This window comes from Entelurus aequoreus, linkage group LG14 (genome assembly GCF_033978785.1).
Source record: "Entelurus aequoreus isolate RoL-2023_Sb linkage group LG14, RoL_Eaeq_v1.1, whole genome shotgun sequence".
Classification (NCBI taxonomy): Eukaryota; Metazoa; Chordata; class Actinopteri; order Syngnathiformes; family Syngnathidae; genus Entelurus; species Entelurus aequoreus.
Genome location: NC_084744.1, coordinates 22,591,331 through 22,597,670, shown reverse-complemented (window position 1 = coordinate 22,597,670; position 6,340 = coordinate 22,591,331). Strand labels below are relative to the sequence as shown.

Sequence of the window (6,340 nt, the reverse complement as noted above, 5' to 3'; positions counted from 1 at the left end):
CACCCTCACCCCATGACCAGGTGTGGCCAGGCTGATAATCAGCGACAGGTGAGGAGGGAAAAGCGCTCAGGGAGACAAACAGGAAGTGGGACCAAAATAAGAGCGCTGACTAGGAGATAAACACAAACGCAAACAGACCATGTGACACCTGACGTGACAGGTCGTCACAGAAACGAGGGATGGATCTGAAGGCCCTGCACTCTTTAGTATTTACATGCTGCCGCTAGGTGACATCATACGCAAATACGGTGTTAGCTTTCACTGTTATGCTGATGACACCCAACTCTACATGCCCCTAAAGCTGACCAACACGCCGGATTGTAGCCAGCTGGAGGCGTGTCTTAATGAAATTAAACAATTGATGTCCGCTAACTTTTTGCAACTCAACGCTAAGAAAATGGAAATGCTGATTATCGGTTCTGCTAGACACCGACATCTATTTAATAATACCACCTTAACATTTGACAACCAAACAATTACACAAGGCGACTCGGTAAAGAATCTGGGTATTATCTTCGACCCAGCGCTCTCGTTTGAGTCACACATTAAGAGTGTTACTAAAACGGCCTTCTTTCATCTCCGTAATATCGCTAAAATCCGTTCCATTTTGTCCACTAGCGACGCTGAGATCATTATTCACGCGTTCGTTACGTCTCGTCTCGATTACTGTAACGTATTATTTACGGGTCTCCCTATGTCTAGCATTAAAAGATTACAGTTGGTACAAAATGTGGCTGCTAGACTTTGGACAAAAACAAGAAAGTTTGATCATATTACGCCTATACTGGCTCACCTGCACTGGCTTCCTGTGCACTTAAGATGCGACTTTAAGGTTTTAGTACTTACGTATAAAATACTACACGGTTTAGCTCCAGCCTATCTCGCCGATTGTATTGTACCATATGTCCCGACAAGAAATCTGCGTTCAAAGAACTCCGTCTTATTAGTGATTCCCAGAGCCAAAAAAAAGTCTGCGGGCTATAGAGCGTTTTCTATTCGGGCTCCAGTACTCTGGAATGCCCTCCCGGTAACAGTTAGAGATGCTACCTCAGTAGAAGCATTTAAGTCCCATCTTAAAACTCATTTGTATACTCTAGCCTTTAAATAGACCCCCCTTTTTAGACCAGTTAATCTGCCGTTTCTTTTCTTCTCTCCTCTTCTCCCCTCTCTCTTGGGAGGGGGAGTTGCACAGGTCCGCTGGCCATGGATGAAGTGCTGGCTGTCCAGAGTCGGGACACGGGGTGGACCGCTAGCCTGTGCATCGGTTGGGGACATCTCTGCGCTGCTGACCCGTCTCCGCTCGGGACGGTTTCCTGCTGGCCCCACTATGGACTGGACTCTCGCTGATGTGTTGGATCCACTATGGACTGGACTTTCACAATATTATGTTAGACCCACTCGACATCCATTGCTTTCGGTCTCCCCTAAAGGGGGGGGGGGGGGGGGGGGCTACCCACATATGCGGTCCTCTCCAAGGTTTCTCATAGTCATTCACACCGACGTCCCACTGGGGTGAGTTTTTCCTTGCCCGTATGTGGGCTCTGTACCGAGGATGTCGTTGTGGCTTGTGCAGCCCTTTGAGACACTTGTGATTTAGGGCTATATAAATAAACATTGATTGATTGATTGATTGAAGTTTATCCATAGACTTAAGTGTTGAAAGTAAACAAATAAATACATTTTAAATATTTTTATGGGTGGGGCCCTTTTGGAACCCATTAATTTCATTGGGACATTTTTTAATTGTCATTACTCAAAAAATAATAAATTAAAATCAATGATGTTATGAATTATTGACATATTTAAGATTGCAATTACGTTTAGTAAAAAATATTATTTAGTGGTTTTGCCATACCAAAAAGGGCATAAAACATGAAAAAAACTTACTTTGATATGGACATATAAACCTGAAATTGATCCAGGGATTTAAGTGTTGAATGAAAAAATACAACATAAATAAAAATGACCATTTCTACCATTGTTATGAGCGAGAGCCTTCCTGGTCCCCAAGAAAGCAGAGCGAGGCGAGTGGAGAACAAAGGGATTTATTGACAGAGATGTGACACAATGTGATATTGATCAGAAGCAGCGGCCATTCAAAGAAATAAGAAATCCTCGTTATGATGTCAAGGCCATGAAACATGAATGATTTTATAGCCACCAACGTTTGATGTTCTAAGTATTTTAACGGGCAAAGAAGAATAGCGTGAGGAGCAGTGGGATGAAGAACAAAGCACATCTCCATGATGGAGACATCTCTCTGTGTTCCAGTGCACAAAGCATCCTGGAGGAAGAAGATGACTCAGCACATTCCCAACAGAAGCAAGTTGAACATCATCTTCACACAAGAACATTTGGAGGTGCAGACTTACTCAGCCTTCAGCCGCCACCTTCTCGGAGAGCTCCACGCCGCCGTGGCGAGCTGCGGGACAAACGCAAACGGTGAAGGAAGAACATCCAGAAGGTGCCTCGTCACTCACATCAGATCTTTGAGGTGTGACTTGGAAACATGAAGAAGCAGAGTGCTGCTCTTCTACTTCCTGACTAGAATACCTTCTTGATGAGTCAGCACACTTGAGGTCTCATTTGGTTGATCCTCATCATGAGGACTCATGTCAAAAGTCAGATATGCCCCAGGAGGGTCTTTTATTGTGAAGGAGTCAGCTCAAGTTGGGATTTTCAGGCTAAACTTCCACATCAGACCTCCATGTGAGTGACGCTTCACCACGGCTTTGTTTCTTGCGGCTCAAAGAAAAGATGTTTTACTTACGAGCTGGATCGTACTGGGCTGAAATGAAAGGGAAACAAGGTGAAATGGACTTTTTCCTCACGTGTTTCTATGTGAGAGTGTGTGCTCTGTCTCTGTGGATCTTTGAGTGTTTGGCTGGAAGGCAACTAAAACATGCAGCCCGGATGAAAGCATCAACTCACGGCCAGGACCGAGAAGAAGAAGAAGAAGAAGACAGAGGACATTGGTGTCCCTCACCTTGTCTGTTTCTGTGACGCCTGACCATGACGATGATGATGGCCGCCAGGACGGCCGCCACAGCGGCGACCGCCGCCGTGGCAGCGAGGGCGACGCTCCAGTTGTCTGTGGAGAGCAAAAAAGCACAAGTGGAGTGACAAAGCATGAAGAGGAAACCTTCATGACTACTTTGCATGCAGACGTCAAGCGTTGTCATGGTGACATGGATCAATAATGGTGACAGGTGGACTTGTGATGGGAAACATCTCCAACTAAATGTGTCTTTCTCACCTTCATGGCTTGCGTTGCTCAGGATGCTTCTTCTCTCCAGCTTGGTGAGCAGGTCCTCCTTGACGCCAGACAGCTGGAACACACATTCGTACTTGCCCTCCACCTCGGCCGTCACCTCCACTTTCAGCTCCACCGACATCTGGAAGGTTCCGTCGTGGTTGGGGAGCAGCTCTCCGTGCTCCACGTCCTCGAACATCTGCTCGCCGTCTTTCCTCCAAAACAGGTCGGCTAGGTCGGGGTAGAAACCTGTCGCCATGCAGGTGACCGGAGAGGACGGCGTCTTCTGGAGGAGGAACACCTCTGGAAGCTCTGCACAGGAAGTGATGTCACGTGTGAACAGAAGACAACGTGGGGAGAAGGTGTGGATGGAGGTAAAGATGGAGAGAAGGTGTGGATGGAGGTAAAAATGGAGAGAAGGTGTGGATGGAGGTAAAGATTGAGAGAAGGTGTGGATGGAGGTAAAGATGGAGAGAAGGTGTTTATGGAGGTAAAGATGGAGAGAAGGTGTGGATGGAGGTAAAGATGGAGAGAAGGTGTGGATGGAGGTAAAGATGAAGAGGAGAGGTGGATGGAGGGAAGGTGTGGATGGAGGTAAAGATGGAGAGAAGGTGTGGATGGAGGTAAAGATGGAGAGAAGGTGTGGATGGAGGTAAAGATGAAGAGGAGAGGTGGATGGAGGGAAGGTGTGGATGGAGGTAAAGATGGAGAGAAGGTGTGGATGGAGGTAAAGATGGAGAGAAGGTGTTTATGGAGGTAAAGATGGAGAGAAGGTGTGGATGGAGGTAAAGATGGAGAGAAGGTGTGGATGGAGGTAAAGATGGAGAGAATGTGTTTATGGAGGTAGAGATGGAGAGAAGGTGTGGATGGAGGTAAAGATGGAGAGAAGGTGTGGATGGAGGTAAAGATGGAGAGAAGGTGTGGATGGAAGTAAAGATGAAGAGGAGAGGTGGATGGAGGTAAAGATGAAGAGAAGGTGAGAGGAAGAGAAAAGAGTATGAAGAGTGTAATGTCAGTAATGTTCCTATAGGGGGAGTGGTAACATGTTAAAAGGTGAAAGTACAAGGTGTGCTTCTACCTGTTCTCATTAGGACCTTCTTCCCATTCTTCACATGCTTCTTCAAGTAAGAAGGACAATGCTCAGTGTAATAATACTTATCGTAGTCTAGTCTATGTATGTTCTGGTCCAACTTGAGTTTGTCAGGGAAAGCTTGTGGTTTTGCTGCAGTTTATGTCCATGTCTTCATGTCCAACGATAGGAAATCTTCTCCATCATAACCTTCCTGATACCAACCTTTAACCTCATCAGTCTCATCATTCCATTCACATCCTGACATCCACTGGTAAATGTGAACACCTGAGACACACAAAGTGTTGTAAAGCAGAGTGACACACACACACACACACACACACACACACACACACACACACACACACACACACACACACACACACACACACACACACACACACACACACACACACACACACAGTATTTGTGTAGGTTATTATGGGATGGACAGAGACAAGGTATACCAGTGCAGTAATGTGTGTTTTACTACAGTATAAAAAGAGTACATCAAATATATTTAAGTAGTAGAAAGTTCAACATAAACAAACCTCCAGTTTGGTTGAAACGCTTCTTAAGAACTTCAAGGTTGTGTTTGTAGACATGTTCACCAACAACATAGACCTCTGTTACCATCTGCCAGTAGTTTGGATCCTCTGCTGTGATTTTGTTCATCCAGTCCTGTTTGGATTCTGCTTTCCTGATGTTGTTGTCATAGTAACTAATCTCAACTCCATCAACATAACCAACACTCACAAACTCTGGGAAGTTTGGAACTTGAGAGGATGCAGTGAGGAAATACTGCAGCGTGTGAATCACTGAAAGAAGAACACAACAACAAGATGACTTTTGATTATTTAGTTTCATGTTCAACAATCTTGCACTGTGAATATTTGAGCTCATTCAGTCTTCAGTGGGGTCTTAAAGTCAACATGAAACACTGCTAGATATCACAGTCAAGACTCACATGGTGTTCTATGACAAGTACAACACATGAATAATATATTTTATTATTGGACTTTTTGAAAATAAACTTATATTTTCTCCAATGGAGGCTGAATATGAACACAAACTGTTCTGCCCATTTGATGTGGACTCTTACTGACACCTTGTGGCGGGATGATGTTACTACACTTGTTTACTTTCTGACACTTCCGTGGTTAAAGACTTCAGGAAGTCAGTGTTCCTTTTTACAAGCCTTGGAAAAATAAGTCTTTCAATAAGAACAACTGAAGCCAAAACAAATAACGGATTTCTCTGCTTCTGGAACTTTCTTGGAACACTTTGTATATTTTGTTGAGTGATAAAGAAAAAGGTAAACAATAAAATATGTTTAAAAAGAACCAAGATGAAGTAATAAAGGGCTTGAATAATATGAGAATGAATATAATGAATAAGAAATAGAAACTCTCAGAAGTCAAATAAGTGAAGGATTGACGAATAATCATTTATAAAGTTATAAAAATGACTTACCAGGCGTCACGCTGTGCATTTGCACGACCAGAAGAAAGAATAAAAATAAGTTCATGATGTCAGCACGAAACAAAAAGATGTTTGTCACTTTTAATCCCGCAGAGAAAGACAAAAGTGACGAACACTCGCTTGACTCGCAAACAGGACAAATGAAGCAGGAAATGTCGAGGCTCTTTTAATAATGCTCCACCTGAGCCAATGAGGAGTCAGCATTCTGCTGCGTCACTGTTACTAGGGAAGACCAAACGCTATTGTGAAGAGAAAAGTGGAAGCAGTCAACTAACAAGAAGTCTTCTCCTGGACTCACTAGAGAGCGCCCCTTGTGGCCACGTCAGGTAAATGCTTTTCTGGGAAATCACCTGACTTGACAAACAAAAGGTGTGTCAAGTTAGAAAGAAAAGAAGGAAAGAGGAATGAAGGTGAGATTGAAAGTAATGACATCCAATCAGTGATGGTATTGTAGTCCTCTCAAGAAAGCATCAATACAAATAATGATTGATAGACATCAAGTTTTCTTTTTATTTCACCTCTTAACTTTCACTTCC

General features: G+C 43.9%; 1 pseudogene; it reads right to left on the bottom strand.

Annotated features, from left to right (window-relative positions):
- Positions 1-2,372: 2,372 nt before the first annotated feature.
- On the bottom strand, positions 2,373-5,957 carry LOC133665380 (class I histocompatibility antigen, F10 alpha chain-like; annotated as a pseudogene).
- Positions 5,958-6,340: the final 383 nt, after the last annotated feature.